A 19,476-nucleotide genomic window follows, 5' to 3' on the forward strand; every position below is an offset into this window, starting at 1 on the left:
TTGGTGAGGCAAGACTTCCCTTCACTAAATCCGTGCTGACTTTGTCTCATCAGTCCATGTTTTTGTATATGCTCTGCAATTTTATTCTTAATAATAGCCTCCACCATCTTGCCCGGCACCGACGTCAGACTCACCGGTCTATAATTTCCCGGATCTCCTCTGGAACCCTTCTTAAAAATCGGAGTAACATTGGCTACCCTCCAGTCTTCCGGTACTACACTCGATTTTAGGGACAGATTGCATATTTCTAACAGTAGCTCCGCAAGTTCATTTTTTAGTTCTATTAATACTCTGGGATGAATACCATCAGGTCCCGGTGATTTACTACTCTTCAGCTTGCTGAACTGACCCATTACATCCTCCAAGGTTACAGAGAATTTGTTTAGTTTCTCCGACTCCCCCGCTTCAAATATTCTTTCCGGCACCGGTGTCCCCCCCAAATCCTCCTCGGTGAAGACCTCTCCCTCCCTCACTGCATGATCCTTTCTCTCTCTCCCACTCTCTCCCCCCAACCTCCCCTCTCACCATAGGTGCATTCTCTTCCCACCCCACACACACAGCCAAGCATCTGTCTCCCTTCCCTCCACCCGCCCGTGGTCCGATGTCTTCCCCTTTTCTCCCTGCCTCCGGCAGCGCTGCAGACAAGATAGCCTCGTTGTCTGCTGGCCTGGAATTCTTCCCTCTGCATAATTCCGCCTATGCGGGAACAGGAAGTTGTGCAGAGAAAAGACTTCCGGACCAGCAGACAACAAGACTGTCTTGAATCTGTGGTACTGTTGGAATGGTCAGAAGAATGCAGCACCAGGGGACAGAGAGAAAAGGGGAAGATGTCAAACTGCTGGTGGGTGGAGGGAAGGGAGAGAGATGCTGAGATCCGAGGGGGGAGGGAGAGAGATGCTGAGATGCGAGGGGGAGGGAGAGAGATGCCGGGATGTATGGGGGGGAAGGGAGAGACATACCGGGCCATGTGGGGAGAGAGAGAGAGGAGAGAGATACTGGGCCATATGCCTGTGCACCCAACTGGGAGGGAGCCTGAGCCCCTGAGGCCCCTGTTGCTACACCCCTCATTCAGCATTACATAATCAGGTGGTGCTGCTGAATATCTCCACTAACCAGTCATTCCCTAACTGGTTATGTTATGAGCAATCCAGGGGCAGAGCTTGGGTGGAGACAGAACTTAGACAGCAGATACATTAAACACTGTCTCTGCTCCTTTGAGTTTACCATCTAGATGAGACACTGATGAAATAAATAATTTCTAGTAATCACTTAACTGTGATAGTAAAATGGGTCAAGAACAGGAAGACGCAGGGCTTTTGGATTTAAGAAAAATAACAATGTGCGTGGTCTTCAAGAAGGGGCAGTTTGGAGTAAGCATGTCATCCATAAAAGGCAGGCATGGTGGTGATGACTGTTTTTTCCTGCTGACTGACAACAGCTTTTCTCCATTCAGGTTACCAGCCTGACATTAAAATGCTTAGATCTGGAGTACACCTCTTGTGATGCATATGAGCTTTTTTTGTGCTCTTTTGTCTCAAGCATGAGGGAGTGTTATTCTGCCTCTGTCCAGAGAGCAGGTTTCCTTTATTGTTTGTGTAAATACGGACTGCTGGGCTCACCCCTGCAGAAGGCATTGATTTTCTGCAAGACAGACGCCGACCCCAACAAGTGTCCTGACCCTCAGCAGATGGTGATGCAGGGACTGCACTGATCTGGAACTAATAGCATGTGCCAGGTCTTTGTTTTGCCAGCAGACAGGGAGGCCCGGGCAAGTCCTAACCCAACACTACAGCAGCTGTATGCACAGCACAGATCAGCAAGACCCAAACTGTCATTTGAAGGCTCCCTCTCTGCCACAAACCATAGAATAGAAAGCTAAGGTGTGCTTGATATATGACAAGCATGTCATCCAAACCATTCCCCCACTACCTTCATCACCAGAAGTAAACACCAGAAGCCAAATTGCAGGGCTTACTTTTTTTTCAATTCCCACTGCAGCTCCTTGTGACTCTGGGCAAGTCACTTAACCCTCCATTGCCCCTGGTACAAAATAAGTACCTGAATATATGTAAACCACTTTGAATGTAGTTGCAAAAACCTCAGAAAGGTGGTATATCAAGTCCCATTTCCCTTTATTATTATTATTGTATTGTATAAGGCATTTTTTTAATTTTATTTTTGGGGGGATTTAGTTCACACCTTTTTTAGTAGTAGCTCAAGGTGAGTTATATTTAGGTACAAGAAGTATTTCCCTGTCAGGTTTACAATCCAAACGTGTACCTCAGGCAATGGAGGTTTAGGAGGTCTTTTACTAAGCCACAGTAGCATTTTTAGCTCGCAGTAGAAATCAGCTGGTGATAAATGCCGAGACGCTCATAGGACTAGAATGGACGTCTCAACAGTTACTGCCAGATGATTTCTACTGCAAGCTAAAAATGCTACCATGGCTTAGTAAAAGTCCTCTTTAGTGATTTGCCCAAGATCAGAAGTTGCAGAAGTGGGATATGAACTGTGCTTCCCTGACTGTCAGCTTAGTGTTCTAACCATTAGGCTTCTATGGGACTGTGGGGATATGTGCAGTGTGAATGTCTTAGACACCCATTTGTGGCTGCTCGACTGAGCAGTGGGGGGGGGGGGGGGGCGGGAGGATGCCCTGGGAATGGGACTTGATATACCGCCTTTCTGAGATTTTTGCATTCAAAAGCAGTTTACATATATATTCAGGTACTTATTTTGTACCAGGAGCAATGGAGGGTTAAGTGACTTGCCCAGAGTCACAAGGAGCTGCAGTGGGAATCAAACTCAGTTCCCCAGGATCAAAGTCCACTGCACTAACCACTAGACCACTCCTCCACTCCTAGGGTTACCATATGTCCGGATTTACCTAGACATGTCCTCTTTTTGAGGACATGTCTGAGCAACCGGGCGGGTTTTGCCAATCTGTCCATTTGTCCGGATTTCTAGTGACCTCTTCCGCCTTCAGGGCAGGAAAGAGCCCCCTCTTTCCTGCCCAGAGCGCTGCCCTGCATGCATCCTTCCTGTTCGTGATCTCGGCGCCGATTCAAAATGGCCACTGAGAGTTGAAGCGACCTCGTGAGACTTCAACTCTCAACGACAATTTTGAATCAGCGCCAAGATCACGAACAGGAAGGATGCATGCAGGGCAGCACTCCGGGCAGGAAAGAGGGGGCTTTTTCCTGCCCCGAAGAGGTCACTAGACCACCAGAGCAGTAAAAAGGTAAGGGGAGGGGGGTGACGGGGAGGGGGAGTGACGAGGTGTGTGACGGGGGGAGTTGAAATATGACAGGGGCAGAGCGAGGGCATCAAAGGGGGCGGGTGGGTTTGAAAGGGGCGGGGTGGGGCCATTATGTAGCATTGACAATAATCCTTCAGCCTTAAGATGTTCCTGAAGCACAGGGATTGTGGCCAGGGCACCTTGCTGGAAATGCTAGCTCAGCTTTAACCTTTTCTTCACTAGCGATTAAAAAGGATACAGAGGGGCCTCCAACCTCAGGCATCCAGCACAGATAAACAATTTTCTAGATTCTGGTTCCTGCAGCTTCAGCCTCATTCCTTATGCCTAGTAACGCACTGGTCTGGCTTATTACTTCTGGGACCTATACTGATAAGGTTTGGTTTGAAGCCTTATCAGTATAGGTCAGAGAGAGGCTGTGAAGGCTCTAGAACCCAAGACATGGTTTCAAGGTGGAGTCTCTGTTTTATAGTCAAGATGAGGATTCTGCTACCACCAGAACCTCCCACTGATTATACTGGATGCTATTTTTGTTCTACCAGTTTCCTGTAACTTCTAGCCCTCTCTGAAAAAAGTCAGAAAGTTCACCTGTCAGGCATCAGTCTACTTGCCTACAAATGAGGTCAACTTCAAAGGACACTCTTAAAGTTTTATCTCATCAAGTAGCTTTTGCTGCTTCAGGGTCCGGAGGCAGATGAGAAGGTGCATCGGGACACAGCCAGTCAGGTTCTTGAGGTCCATGAAAACAGCCATGGGGAAGACATGAAAACCTCCTAACTAGTGGACCGGACCCTAACGCAGCAAAAGTGAAACATGCTGCATTTTGACCAGCAGTCCCGTTGTTTATGACTGCAAACAAAGCTAAGTCATTTTCGAAAAAAGTCTTTTTGATATATGAGATAAGTATTTAAGATATTTTAAAGTTCCTAAAAAGTTTATAAAAATATTCAAAAAAAATGAAAATAATGAATTTGATTTAAAAGTCATTTTGGACTGGTGAAGAGGCAAGGTGAGCTAAGAGATGTTGTGGCTCTTATGAAACGAGTCGCTACTGAGGTCCATGACTGTTTACGTCAAGAATTCATCTCTATATAAAAATTTTGGAATTAAAGTTTTACAAATGAGGTCAACCACAGAGTTTCATTCTCTTGGTGGATTAAAGGAGGGACACTGATCAAATATTTCAAATGCCAGATTCTCAGGGGGTCCTACATATGGATTTTATTTATAAAATTATAATTATAATATGGCAACTTTGACCCTGTGGGAACATATACTACCAGGTACAGCCAAAATTACTGGCTATATTTAACGCTCAGACACTCACTCACTGAAAGATATCATGTATTTAAGTATGTAAATCTGCTGAAAACAAAGCTGTCTACTACATAAATAGAAGGCATTAGCAGTGGGAGTAAAGGGGGTTAAGTTTAATAAAATTTGATCCCCAGTGGATGGGTTCTGTTTGCAGCAAACTTAGTACTGTGAATCCAAAGAACATTAAGTATACCTCATTAGAATTATGACTATATTGACCTGACAGTTTGTTTCCTTGTTACACATTGTTCTTTTTCTTTTGTTCCATTGTACCTTTATAAAGTCAACACATATATTGTAGCTTTAAAAATATATAATTCTCTCAGACATTTACTTGGGCAAGTCACTTAACCCTCCATTTACTGAGGTACAAACTTAGACTGTAAGCTCTCTGAGAACAGAGAAATGCCTACTGTACCAAAAGGCTTGAGCTAAATCCAAATTCTCCTACTAGGACTGGGTCATGCTTAGGACCATATACTGAAGAAGTAAATAAGAAAGAAGAAGAAAATTTGCTTTTCATCTGCATCTTAATGTTTATATTTTCCAACAAAATTCAGGAGCTGACAATTTCTAGCTTTTAGTCAGTTAAGCCACAGCTGTAGAAGGAATCCTATATAATCACAGCTGTATCTGTCAGGAAGGGGATATTTTACCAAGCTGCGTCAAGCAGCTAGTGTGAGCTTTACCATGCAGTAGACATTAATGAGGACACACGCTAATGTATTTCACACATTAAAACCAACAGCAGGGTACAAAAACCCGTGGAAACTGCTTAACTTGGGTAGGGGCAGGACCTGGGCATGATTTTGGGCAGACTGAAGGTGCAGCCAGTAGTGACTTCTAGTGCTCAGGTTGGTACTGTGCACTAGACATCATGACATGCTGCCACTTCAAGATGTCCAATTTCTCTCCCAACCCCCTCCCCCACATGTCCAATTTCCCCAGCTTAGTGGCATGAACTTTCAATAGGGAGTGCATCTCTAGCTGGGTCGGGGTTATTGCAGTTTCTAATCATTAGGCTCTCACACTCACACACAACACTATTATCAAAATGTTAGATACAGTACTAATGCCATTTCATAGGTATAATGATAAAAATGTTTCAAATTAAGATTCACGTTGAAATACACCTGTCCAATAAAGTGAAAAATATGTGCAACATAAATCATTTAAGTATTGCGGACCAATCAAGAAATATAAATTGATAAAAATAATATAAACATATAAAGGATATGCACCCATAAAAGTAAACTGACTAAATCAAAAGTGTTACTTAATAGTGAAGTGATTTAAAATAATTCATATAAACTGACTCAACAAAGTTGGCACTCTGGAGGGAGTAGACAATATGAGAAGTGATCTAATTAATTTAGAAGAAAGGTCTAATGTTTAGCAGTTAAAATCGAATGCAAAGGGGGGTGAGAGGCTGATGAGCATAGACCAACAAAAGCTAGTTGGATTTGATTATTTGCCCTCTCCAAATCTGAGTTTAAGGCGAGATACAAATTCAGGTACAGTTGGTAGGTCCCTGCCTGGCCCAGAAAGCATATTATCTAAGTTTTTGATAGGTAGACAAATGGCCACGAGGCTTCAGCTCTGCTAGCAGTTAGTTTGCTGTTGAATTACCAAACATTAGGAACAGCTAATATAGATAATATGTATTATCTGTATTAACTGTACCTAATGGTTAGAGCAGCAAGCTGAAAACCAGGGAAGCCAGGTTCAAATCCCACTGCTGCTCCTTGAGATCCTGGACAAGTCATTTAACCCTCCATGGCTCCAGGTACAAAACTTAGATTGTAAGCTCTACAGAGACAGGAAAATTCTTACTGTACCTGAACATAACTTGCCTTGAGCTAGAGGTAGGATTTAAATCCAAAATCCAGTACCAGACATACTGTAAAGTAATAGAAACCACTACAAATGCAACTCAGGACCTGCATAGCAATTCCACCATACCATAATAACAGTAACTTCCATGAGTCACACAAGAGCCTACCTAGGAAAAGGTAGCACAATAAACACTGTGGTGTGCACTAAAACATCAATACACCTAAGAGAAAACTAAACAAGTCAAATTTTTATAGATCCTCGCCCAGTATAGGTTAAGGAACCACAAACTAAAAATAGAAATATGCAGGAGGATTCCCCCTTTGCTCTTGGCCAGGTCTCAATCAGGATCCAAAATGGCCATCATGACCCCTAGCAGTAGTCTTGCACTACTACCATTAGGGGGCATCCTTCCATATAATCTATTCTGCTAAGGGAATAAGCTACTAGAAGAGACTGAGAAGGGATGGATGGACAAAATGCAGACTGACAGAGGCATTACTGAGGTTTACCGGGTGCACACTGAGGGAAAAGTTAATTAAATAGGAAAGGAGAGACAAAAACTGAGAAGTCAATGGAGAAAGAAAGTACCAGAAATTGATAAGGAAATTTTCATCTTATATGGAAAGATGTGCTCTAGTGGTAGTATCATGAGACTACCACTAGGGATTGTGGCAGCCATTTTGGATCCCAGTTGAGGCCCTGGCAGGAGCAGAGGGGACTGCTCCCTACTGGGAGGAAGAGAAATAAAGGAAGGGGGCAGATCTCTGAAAGAGGTGAGAGAGGGTGGAAACAGGGGAGGTAAAAAGGAGAATGGGAGCCTGAATAGGGTACAAGGCATAAGAAAAGGACTAGAAGTAGAGAGGGAATGAGTGACAGGCAAGAAGTTCAGTCTGGTGAGGGATGACAGACAAAAAATAGATGAGGTTAGGGAGGGGATGTGTTCAGAGGGTGGAACTAAAAAGTAGATGAAGGATATGGGTGAACAGGAGACTGGGAAGGAATGAGATAGATGGGGAATGGAAGAACTAGGGACATAAGAGTAAAAAAGCTGGTAAAGTGTAAAGAGAGAGAGTGAAGACTGGAGGAGGGAGAAGGGGTAATAAGATTTAGTTATAAATAGATAAAAAGACTTGAGAGAAATAGAGAAATAGGTGAAACAGAAGGATCAGTGTCAAAGACATATGTAAGAAAGGAATGGAAGATGACAGGAAAAGCGAAGGAACAGAAAATAGAAATAAGATCCTGGAAAATGACTGAAGCGACAAGCAAGAAGAGGATGTGGTAAAGACAGACCAGGACCAACTCAACCGGAAAAAAGTAAATGATCAGACAACAATGGTACCAAAAAAATTATTTTCAGATTTCAGAGGATGAATATATTAGCTTTGAAAATGTAGAGTAGGCCATACATTTCTATTTCTTTCTTCAGAATTCTAGGGTTCTTGGATATTCCATTTTATTTTTTGTCTGGATATTTGTTTCTAATTTGTAGTCTGTTATTCTGTACTAGGTGATCTATGTTTTGTATGTGTAACCACAGTGAGAGATTCTGTTAACATGTAGGCCCTGTGTATGAACCTAGAGCAGTCCAGCTGGTTCTCTTTCTGCAATACTGAATTTTCCTAGGTGTGATTGCTGTAGTTTGAATTCTTGAACTTGATGCTAATATAGTTTTATAAGATCCTAAGTGTCTGCTTGCAGAGTCAGTGATCAGGAGAGTAGAGGGTTTGTGTTGCTGTCATTGATGTCACAAGAATACATCCAATGGTACTGAAAGAACTTTGAAGTCCTGGTGGCTATGCTCTCTGACCTTTTCAATGCTTCTCTAGAGTAAGGAATGGTCCTGGAGGACTGGAGAAGGCCAAATGTGGTCCCTCTCCACAAAAGCTGAAATAAAGAGGAGGTTAGTCTGACTTCTGTGTGAAATAAATTAATGGAAATGCTTCTAAAACAGAGTAGTAAGGTTTTTGGAATCCAATGGATTGCAGGACCTGAGGCACCATGATTTTACTAGAGGCAGGACTTGTCAGACAAATCTGATTAATTTTTTTGACTGGGTAACCAGAGAGTTGGATCAAGGGAGAATGCTAGATGTAGTGTACTTAGATTTTAGCCGTCTTTGACACAGTTCTGCATAGACAACTTATAATTAAGATAAGTATCCTTGGTATTGACCCTAAAATAACTGACTGAGTTAGGAACTGATTCAGTGGAATATGACAAAGGGACAAAAGTAGTAGTAAAAGTAACGTCCCTTTCCTCAGAAAGAGCTCCAAGAGGTGTGCCTCAAGGATCGGTTCTTGGTGTGGTTCTTTTTAACATTTTTGTAAACGATGTTGTAGAAGGGCTGTCTGGTAAGGTTTGCTTCTTTGCGAACTATACCAAAATCTTCAGTAGTGTACACTTCCCTGCTGGTGTAGATAACATAAGGAGGAACCTAGCAAATTTTCGGCTGCCCATCCCTAGTGTGTAGGGAGAGGATGTTAAGGGTAAGAGAATGGTCTGGGGAGAGCTTGGAAAGGAGGGGATGCTGAACAGAGATTTCTTTGGGTAGCAGGGGAAAGAGAAATTGGTTTGTGAAGGAGGCTGATGCAGATGTGGTACAGCAGAGGTTTTCAACCCAGTCCTCGGGGCACACCCAGCCAGTCATTTGGCTGATGAAAGAGAAAGAGACTAGTAGGGATGGGAATGGGAGTGGGGTAATTGAGAAAAAGAGACAGGGTTCTAAGAGACTGATAAGGATGGGAGGTAGGGGCTTTAGTTGGAGTAGGGGATTTTGAGAGAGGAAAACAATGAGAGGATTGAGAGAGAGAGGAAGACTGTTGAAAACAGGTAAAGCAAAAATCTAGTCACCTCAGTTGATGTTATTGAGTTGCAGTGTCCCCCCACCCAACCTCAGTAACGCTTCTGCCAGTCTTCATTTTGTCCATCCACCCCTTCTCAATCCTTTCTATTAGCCTATTCTTTTAGCAGCTGACCCTTCAGCTTCAGTGGGATAAAGCTGAGAAGGATTGGATTCTCTGCTGCTGGATCCTAAGATTAGTTGTTCTTTTTTTTTTAGCTGGTTCCTTGATCCAAAGAAAATGTATTAATTCATTCCTTAGAGCATTTTTCAGTGGTTTTGATATGATTTGTAAGTTTAAGTGGGTACACTGTAATTGAGCACATGACGTAGTGTACACGACAATGTGAATATAAGGAAAATAAGAAATAGATTGGGATAAAAGTGATGGTGTGCATGCTATAGAATGTAAGTGATATATTAGTCATTGCATGAGGTTAAAATGTTTTTCAAAAGGTGAGCACTGAGCTTTCCAGTGAGAAATAAACTGTACTTGAATTTTAAAAACAGCTTTTGCATGAAAATGCTTAGCTAATGTTTAAAATAAGACTGATAAGCAAGCACTCAGGTCCTATGGGACAGAGTAAAAGAATGGTTTCTTGCAGCTAGTCTTTATTTCTTTCTTTCTTTTTCCCCCCCTGCAACAGGAACAACTTTTTAAGCTGTCATAATTGTTTACATTGGAAATAATGTGAGCTGCATGGCTACAGCAGTGCTTTGGCGTGGCCTCATGCAAGACTCAGGCAAAAGTAAATGTGTTCATTTCTGAAAGCTATTCCACAATATCAGTGTCTCTGGTAACATTCAATAGTATATACACAAACCAGGACTATTAGCCACCAACTTATATAAACTGCTTTTAACAGATCACACCAGTATAATATAAATTTTTTATACATAAATAGAGTACCCTCAGATATTTCCCACTACTTCTGCAGGCAATAATGCTGCTGTAAAGTGGTATAGCACTTCTTTCAACGGGTTACTCTAAAAGATTTTTGGGGGGAGCAACACTTGCTCATTTTAATTTGCTTCCCAACACCACAGTGCTATTAAAATTACTTTCACTTTAAAATATATACTTGGTGAAAACTGTGCACTTATCTTGCCTCGCTGAAAAATATATTCTAACCACACCTTCCCCTGGAACCGCTCGACTCTGCGGGTTTCAATTGCTTTCTTCAGGGACAAGGGTTAAGGCTAAGGAGTTCCCTTCTTCCTTAGTCAATCAAAAGCAGTGCGAGACGTAACTCCTACTTCTCCAATGTGACTTATAAAGGCAACTGCATCCACGTGAGGCCGGAAGTACTTACAACGTGACGTCAGAATGACAACTAACTTTATACAAAAGGATTGCACAAACAAGACAGAGAATTCCAACCATGTAAACCTTTACAAGCTTGGATAACTCAAATTATAGTGTTCCATTCTACATTTTCATTACGTTCTTGAGGATTCACTGTCTTTAAAGTAATAATCCACCACTGTTCATGTCGAGCCAGTATGGTGGTCCAATCCATTCTTTGTGAGGAAATGGGGACATGATCAAAGATAAACCAACGTAGGTCTGCAAATGTATGCTTAAATTGCTCACAGTGGGTAATCATAGGGGCAGTCATGGTTTTTGTGGTTAATCTGCTTTTATGTTCCGTTAACCTCACCTTCATATGTCTAATAGTACGCCCTACATAGTATAGATGACAAGGGCATTCAATAATATAAACGACAAAAGGTGTTATACATGTAGTCTTATGTCTCAATTTAAATGTCCGTGAGGATTTTTGATGAGTCCACTGTGTCATTATGAAAGTCTGACTACAAAATTGGCAAGTACCACAAGGTTGATGTAAACCATCTTCTCTATTTTGATTCCCATATGCCATAGAAGTATGTACCAATCGGTCCCTAAGGTTCTGTCCCCGAGTGTATGCGATACAGGGCTGCTCAGAAAAAAATCGAATGAAAAGTTAAAATCTGCCAATGTCTATTTATGATTTGAGCAATTTGGGGCGCCATGGTAGAAAAACTAGCACACACACCATCCTATTCATAGGTTCTTTTGTCTTATCTGTCAACAACAGTGACCTCTGCGCAAACCATGTTCATTTGTACGCTTGTCGAATACATTTCTCTGGGTACCCCCTTTCACGTAATTTGTGTGACAATAAAGTAGCTTGTTGTTTAAAAGATGTATCTGTGGCCCATATTCTCCGCAATCTTAAAAATTGTCCCACTGGTAATGACCATTTGAGCCTATGGGGATGATGACTATTGAACTGCAGTAATGTGTTCCTATCAGTTGGCTTATGATAGACTGTGGTATACAAGCTGCCATTACTTTTATAAACTTTCGTATCCAAAAATATGGCATGTTGACTATTTTTGTTCATAGTGAAATTAAGGTGAACATCTCTACTATTAAGCCAGTCAAAAAACTGGCACAGATGTTCTTCTTTAGAGAGCCATATAAAAAAGATATCATCTATAAATCTACACCAATATTTAATATGGGTAAACCACTGGGAATTATACAAATTAGTTTCCTCAAAATTGCTGACATTCAAGTTGGCAATGCTAGGAGCTGCCGCTGTACCCATGGCCACCCCAGTAATTTGCAAGAAAAAAGCTGATTCAAATTCAAAATAATTATGCTTCAAAACAAACCTCGCAAGTGTCAACAAAAAGGCAGATGGTATACGCTCCGTGACAGAACACTTAGTTAAAGTACTTTCCACAATGTTTAGAGCGAGGTCCTGGGGGATATTCGAAAACAAAGATTCAATATCCATAGTGACTAAAAATGCTCCTTCCGGGACCTCCTCTATCATAGCCAACTGTTGCAAAAAAATGAGCAGTATCTCGTATATAAGATCTAGCCGCTGTAACATATGGCTGTAAAAAATAATCCAAAAATTTGGACAGCGGTTCTAGAATCGTACCAAATAAAGACACTATGGGGCGTCCAGGGGGTTTAAAAAGATCTTTATGAACCTTAGGGACCGTATAGAACACTGGATTCTTAGCATTGATGACTTTCAAAAAACGTGACTCAGCCTTGGCAAGATAACCACTTTCCAGAGCCCCATCCACTGTTTCAAAGATCAATGTTCGTAATGCAGGACCTGGATCTTCCAATAAAGGTTGGTAATACCTATTATCAAAAATTTGACGATGAACCTCCATAACATATGTGTGTCCTTGTCTTGAATTACTACCTACCCGCCTTTATCCACGGGTCGTATAATGATGGTAGAATCCTTCGATAAAGCATTCAGCTCGTTACGTTCCACTCTTGTCAAATTATCGTAACGTCTTCTATGACATCTATGTGCGGTCTCTAATGCTTATAATCTCTCCAAATCTCGTAAGACTAGAGCCTTAAACATCGCTATATGAGTATCCATAGGACCAGGAGGAGTCCAACGCAATTTTGGGCAGAATAAAGACCTGTCCACTTGCTGTAATGTTTGTTGGGAAAAAAATAATTTGACCTGTAAATTCCTAAAACTTTTTGCCAAATCAATTCTTATTGAAAACGCATTATATGGTATAGTAGGAACAAATGAAAGTCCTCTCTCCAACACTTGCATCTGTGTGGGAGTAAGAGCCCTCTGTGATATATTGATTACGTTTGATTCCTGGAGTGACTGGATCGCGTCACCGGTCCTTGTGTACTTAAAAAAGCAGAAGAAGATGAAAGGACCTTGATTAGTATTTAAGTTGGTTTGGGCTGTAATATCTTGATATTGATGTTGATATCCCATATTAGGTACACTAACCTGTGGCAAACAAGATGTAGTAGCAGGAACTTGGAACCTATGCTTCAACCACAGTTCCAAGTAAATAGACATTGGCAGATTTTAACTTTTCATTCAATATTTTCTGAGCAGCCCTGTATCGCATACACTCGGGGACAGAACCTTAGGGACCGATTGGTACATACTTTTATGGCATATGGGAATCAAAATAAAGAAGACGGTTTACATCAACCTTGTGGTACTTGCCAATTTTGTAGTCAGACTTTCATCATGACACAGTGGACTCATCAAAAATCCTCACGGACATTTAAATTGAGACGTAAGACTACTGGGTCAGTGCATGTAACTTGGGCACCAGGTTTCAGCAGGCATAAGCCTTGCATCCATACTCCCACAGTACTTGTCCTCTCTTAATATTTCATACTCACCAGCTTATCTCTTTCGTAAATTATTACCACCTGGCTTTGCCTGGGCCCAGATTTGCTGAACTGGAATCAACCAGACACTGCTTTCTTTTGCCACACCATCTTCCTGGAATTCACGCCCCTTGCCTATTCATGCAGAACTGTTATTTAAGGGTTTTAAATCAGGACTAAAGACATGGCTCTTTACTCAGGTCTTCAAACCATCTTAGGTTATACTCTCTGGGGTTGGCCACTGTTACCCTACTGATTTTTTTTATTTATTTATTTTAGTTACATTTGTACCCCGCGCTTTCCCACTCATGGCAGGCTCCATGTGGCTTACATATGCAGGTACTTATTTGTACCTGGGGAAATGGAGGGTTAAGTGACTTGCCCAGAGTCACAAGGAGCTGTGCCTGAAGTGGAAATCGAACTCAGTTCCTCAGTTCCCCAGGACCAGAGTCCACCACCCTAACCACTATACCCTCTCCTCCCATATCCCTCTTTTTCCCCCTTTTATCTGCCTTTTGACCCACCCCACCCTGTCCTTAATATAACTTTTAGGTGTGCACGTTTCTTGCTTGCTTGCTTATCTTTTTTATCAACTTATTGTAGTTCCTTTCCTTTTTCCATTTGTTTGATTATTGTAAACCTCCGAAACCTGCCAGTTAGCCTAGGTGGTATAGCAAATCTCTAAGAAATTTTACACCATAAACTATAAAATGTGCTCAGATATGTGTAAAATTTTGTGGGTCATTGTTGCAAGCCTTAGAACAAGCATTTGTTTGTGCAGGAGCTTTTGGGGGTGGGGGTGGAGGCAGGGGTGGACGGTGACTTTATAATGGCAATTGTATGCATATAAGCATTTGTTGTCTGTAAATGTTATATAAAAAGCAGGCATCATTGTTGTGTACATCTGCATTCCAGGGTAAACAGTCAGTTACTAATTTATCCTCCGCATGGGTTTTAATATACAGTAAAAAGTTTCCTACATGCTAAAACATAAGAATAGCAATACTGGGTCAGACCAATTGTCCATCTAGTCCAGTATACTGCTTCCAACAGTGGCCAATCAAGGTCAGAAGTACCTGACAGAATCCCAAATAGTAGCATCATTCTATGTTACTGGTCCCAGGACAAGCGGAGGCTTTCCCCATGTCTATCTCAATAGAAGACTATGGACTTTTCCTCCAAGAACTTGCCCGAACCTGTTTTAATCCCAGGTATGCTAACCACTGTTACCACATCCTCTGTCCATGAGTTCCATAGCTTAACTATTTGTTGAGTGAAAAAAAATATTTCCTCTTATTTGTTTTAGAAGTATTTCCATGCAATTTCATTGAGTGTCCCTTGGTCTTTGTACTTTTTGAAAGAGTGACAAATCGATTCATTTTACCCATTCTACATCACTCAGGATGTTGTAGACCTCAATCATATCTCCCCTCAGCTGTCTCTTTTCCAAGCTGAAGAGCCCTAACCTCTTTAGCCATTCCTTATATGCAGGGCCGGTCTTAGGGCAGGCGACCGAGGCGGCCGCATAGGGCCCCGCGCTCAAGGGGGCCCTGCGCGGCGCGCCTTGGGTTGCCCCGCCCGCCGCTCCCCCCCCCGATGATCGATCGCTGCCTTTTCTGTAACAAAAATTGAGAAGCGCCGAGTAGCAGGCAGCGGCGTCTGCCCTGCTAGTAAAAATCTCCTGCACGTCGTTGGGCCGGCCTTCCCGCATTAAGTCCCGCCCTCCTCTGAGGTATTACCTCAGAGGAGGGCGGGACTTAATGCAGGAAGAGCCTATTACCTCAGAGGAGGGCGGGACTTAATGTGGGAAGGCCGGCCCAACGACGTGCAGGAGATTTTTACTAGCAGGGCAGACGCTGCCTGCTACTCGGCGCTTCTCAATTTTTTTCTTTAAGTTAGTGGGTGCAGCAGAAGAACAAAGTTGGTAGGGGGACTCAGATGGGAGAAGGGTGTGGGATGGGGGTTCTCAGATGGGGGAGGGGTAAGGGGGACTCAGATGGGAGAAGGGTGTGGGATGGGGGTTCTCAGATGGGAGAAGGGGGCTGGAACTGGGGTTTGAGAAGGGGCCATATGGGAAATGGGGGCCATGCATGGGGCTGGTAGGAAAATGGGGCATGCGTGGGTCAGGTGGGAGAATGGTTCTGGGGCTGAAAAGGGGGGCTCTAATACAAGGCATGTGGATGAAGGGGGCTCGAACTGGGGGCTGAAAAGGAGGGTAGGTGGGATAAGGGGGCTAGTACTGGGACTGGAGGCTGAAAAGGGGCAGGGGCTGAAACTGTGGGTACTGGGGGCTGAAAAGGAGATAGGGAGAAGTGGCTGGGGCTGAAGCTTGGGACTGGTGAGAGAAAAGGGCTGGGGACTGGGGTTGAAACTGGGGGCTGAAAAGAGGACAGGGAGGAGTGGCTGGGGGCTGAAGCTCGGGACTGATGGCAGAAAAGGGCTGGGGCTGAAACGGGGGACTGGTAGGATAGTGGGGCTGGAACTGGGGGCTGAAAAAAAGGGGCAGAGAGAGGGGCAAATCCTGGATGGAAGGGGGAGCGAGAGGGAGGGCAGACCCGGATGGATGTGAGAGGGAGGGCAAATGGTGGATTGAAGGGGCAGAGAGAAAGGGCAGACAGTGGATGGAAGGGATAGAAAGGGCAGACAGTGAATGGAAGGGGCAGAGATAGAGGGTAGATGTGCACGGAAGGGGCAGGGAGAGAGGGCAGACATTGGATGGAGGGGACAGCAGAGAGGGCAGACACTGGATGGCAGAGAAAGAACGAAGACAGATGCTGGATGGAAGGAAGACAGTGAAAAGAAGATGAGGAAAGCAGAAACCATAGACGACAAACTGTAAATAAAATATATATATTTATTATTATTAAGTAGTATTGTAGATGTGTTAATAAATGTATATAATAGAACATGTAAATAAGGTAATCTTTTTATTGGACTAATTTTAATACATTTTGACAAACTTTCGGAGAACAAAGCCCCCTTCCTCAGGTCAGGATAGGATACTGTAACAGCTCTATACTGTATTGACCTGAGGACGGAGGTTTTGGCCTGTCAAAGCTAAATGTATTAGTCCAATAAAATGGTATTGTTTTATTTTCTATATTTGTTTTATTTCTATTTGTTAATTTGTAAAGTGGTGATTGGTATTTGTTAGTTTTTTTTTCAAATTTACATCTGTTGTCTTTATATTTTGCACAGTACTAGGGGACATTTTCTGTTTCTGTGGTGTTGCATTGTATGCAGAGTCTGGCATCTTGGGGGTTCAGTTTAATTTTTGTCTAAATAGAAAGTTTAAATATTACTACTTATTCTATAGTGGATTAGGGTGTATCTGTGTTTGTGAAAAAGACATGGTTTTCAGTTGGCATTGACTGTGCAGGATCGACAGACCCTGGAGCTGGGGGCCTTGGAGCTCGGAGGGAGGGGTGGCCGGCCCTGGAGCTAGGGTGGGGGCGGAGCTAGGGTGGGGCGTAGTTAGGGTGGGGCGGGGCTAGGGTGGGGCCCCGTCAAATTGGTCTGCATAGGGCCCCGCACTTGCTAAGACCGGCCCTGCTTATATGAGAGGAGTTCCAGCCCCTTTACCATTTTGGTCGCTCTCTTTGAACCTTTTCTAATTCCAATATACCAGAATTGAACGCAATACTCAAGGTGAGGCTGCGTCATGGAGCAATACAGAAGCATTATAGTATTCTTTGTCATATGTACCATGCCTTTCATAATTCCTAGTATCCAGTTTGCTTTTTTGGCCACTGCCGCACACTGGGCAGAAGATTTCAGCATATTGTCTACAATGACACCAATATCTTTTTCTTGGGTGCTGATTCCTAAGGTGAACTTGAGCATCAGGTAACTATGATTTGGATTAATCTTCCCAATGTGCATCACTTTGTATTTGTCCACATTCAATTTCATCTGCCATTCTGATGCCCAGTCTTCCAGTTTTCTAAGGTCTTCCTGCAATTTCTGAGTCTGCGTGTGTTTAACAATTTTGAATAGTTTCGTGTGATCTGCAAATTTAATCACCCCACTTGTCATTCCAGTTTCCAGAGGTTGCATGTTAATGAAATAAAAAAGATTCCCCAGCAGGTTCCCATTTCTTATAGATAAAGAGAATATTTTGACCTGCAGTTATTGTTGCAATGTCTGATTTGTTCTACTACTACTACTACTACTACTATTTAGCATTTCTATAGTGCTACAAGGCGTATGCAGCGCTGCACAAACATAGAAGAAAGACAGTCCCTGCTCAAAGAGCTTACAATCTAATAGACAAAAAATAAAGTAAGCAAATCAAATCAATTAATGTGTACAGGAAGGAGGAGAGGAGGGTAGGTGGAGGTGAGTGGTTACAAGTGGTTATGAGTCAAAAGCAATGTTAAAGAGGTGGGCTTTCAGTCTAGATTTAAAGGTGGCCAAGGATGGGGCAAGACGTAGGGGCTCAGGAAGTTTATTCCAGGCGTAGGGTGCAGCGAGACAGAAGGCGCGAAGTCTGGAGTTGGCAGTAGTGGAGAAGGGAACAGATAAGAAGGATTTATCCATGGAGCGGAGTGCACGGGAAGGGGTGTAGGGAAGGACGAGTGTGGAGAGATACTGGGGAGCAGCAGAGTGAGTACGTTTATAGGTTAGTAGAAGAAGTGTGAACAGGATACGAAAACGGATAGGGAGCCAGTGAAGCGACTTGAGGAGAGGGGTAGTATGAGTAAAGCGACCTTGGTGGAAGACGAGACGGACAGCAGAGTTTTGAACCGATTGGAGAGGGGAGAGGTGACTAAGTGGGAGGCCAGCAAGAAGCAGATTGCAGTAGTCTAAACGAGAGGTGACAAGGGTGTGGATGAGAGTTTTGGTAGAGTGCTCGGAAAGAAAGGGGCAGATTTTACGGATGTTGTAAAGAAAGAAACGACAGGTCTTGGCGATCTGCTGGATATGATCAGAGAAGGAGAGAGAAGAGTCAAAGATGACCCCAAGGTTTCGAGCTGAGGAGACAGGGAGAATGAGAGAGCCATCAACAGAAATAGAAAACAGGAGGAGTGGGGAGGTGGGTTTGGGGGGAAAAATGAGAAGCTCGGTTTTGGTCATGTTTAATTTCAGGTGGCGTTGAGACATCCAGACAGCAATGTCAGACAAGCACGCTGAGAAGCCACTTGAGAAGCCAACTGATGAAATGTAATTTTACTATTAAAAGCAATCTAGTTCAAAAGTCAGACAGTACGTCTGTTAGATGAAGACTTCATTCTCAGAATGAGTAAGGGGAGGGCCCAGACTGAGTGGCAAAAATCACAAGTCAGGAGTGGAAAGCCCCTTTCTCATGAATGAACTGTGTGTTGTATTTTATTACTCTCTTGAAGATCTTGTGACTTAAAATTTCTGAGACAAACTTCCTTTAAAAACAAATATTACCCTAATTATTCAAATTAGGGTAATCTTTGTTTTTAGGCCTCAGCTGCATATTTTCTGAAGTCTTATTTGTGTGAATGTACAGTAACACGCCACCGACTGTACCAAGCTGTAGTTATTCCCTAGGTAACTTCCCCACTAGCGTCCCCACCCTATCCGCTTTGCCACTGCCAATGAAAGGAGCTAATAAGCTGGGAGCAATTTTTGTACCCCATTATTTGTGACCAGGGTGACTGCACTGCTTGCACAGCCCTTGATATGGCACTGATGCCACCCGTCTGCATTTGGTTTCCACCTTGTAGCAGAGATTAAGCTTCAAAAGTCCCATATGCAGGCTCCATTTCCCACTCCTTCTGTCTTGTTCTGTAAAATGCCGACATCAGACATGGACAGCCCAAGTATGAGGAAAGTATCCTTTGTCAACTGATGTACCAGCGTTGCAAATTTATGGGCAGAACTGCATCAATCAAGGAGAAGGTAGAGAGCTGAGATGAGAAAGTTTTTAAATATTTTAATGGGTGTTAGTCTTCCATTACAGCAGATTTTTAAAGAAATAAATTTGAGATCTTCCCTCCATGTTATCATACTATATTTTCTCCCAGAACTTTCTATGGAACAAGGACATGTTGATGCTTCAGATCATGTTTAGATAAGGCTAAG

The sequence above is a fragment of the Microcaecilia unicolor genome, chromosome 2, assembly GCF_901765095.1.
Source record: "Microcaecilia unicolor chromosome 2, aMicUni1.1, whole genome shotgun sequence".
Taxonomy (NCBI): domain Eukaryota; kingdom Metazoa; phylum Chordata; class Amphibia; order Gymnophiona; family Siphonopidae; genus Microcaecilia; species Microcaecilia unicolor.